Source organism: Eimeria mitis, genomic scaffold (assembly GCF_000499745.2).
Source record: "Eimeria mitis Houghton genomic scaffold, Emh_scaff600, whole genome shotgun sequence".
In the NCBI taxonomy this organism is placed as follows: domain Eukaryota; phylum Apicomplexa; class Conoidasida; order Eucoccidiorida; family Eimeriidae; genus Eimeria; species Eimeria mitis.
Window position 1 is genome coordinate 8268 of NW_013574227.1, and position 820 is coordinate 9087.

Here is an 820-nt window from a genome sequence, read left to right on the forward strand (position 1 = left end):
TGTGAGTCTCTGTAGCCTCTGCTTTTGGGGGGTCACCATACACCTGAATAAAGAGACAAATAACTATTAAAATTTATTAAATTTTATTATAATTTATTATTATTTTTATTTATTTTATATTTATACTCATAAAAAGTAGATATTTCTTCTCTGCTGCTGCTGCTGCTGCGCCGCCGCGAGCAGCCATCGCTGCTGTCTCAGCAGCAGCAGCTAGACTAGCCAGCAGCAAGCAAGCACAATTTATTTATTATTTTTATAAATAATATAAATATTATAAATATTTTTATTGTTAATATTATTATATTAAAGTTTTTTTATATTTTAAGGGGTTTATAGCGCCCCCATCTGCTGCTGCTATCCTGCTTGAGGCTGCTCGCTGCTGCTGCTGCTGCTCGCTGCTGCTGCTGCTGCTGCTGCTGCTGCTGCTGTTGCTGCTGCTCTGCTGCAGCCATTCAGGTGTATATTCTCCTTTTTATTTGTAAAAATTTGAGTTAATATATTAATTAAATTCTAATTAAACATAAACAAATCATAAAACACCACAGACATCGCATAACAACGCCAGGGGCTGCAGCAGCAGCAGCAGCAGCAGCAGCAGCCACACCAGCAGCAGCAGCAGCAGCAGCAGCAGCAGCAGCAGCGGCGACGTTGGTATGTACACCTTTGGCTGTCTTTGTGTTATTTTTTCTTGTTTCCTTTTATTTTTTTATAATTTATTTAATATTTTTAGCTCTTGTTTACTAACCCAGTGTCTAGGGGCCCCGGTGGGGGGCCCCCCAGCGGTGGCTTGAGGTGCCTATACACCTGAAGGGGGGGGGGG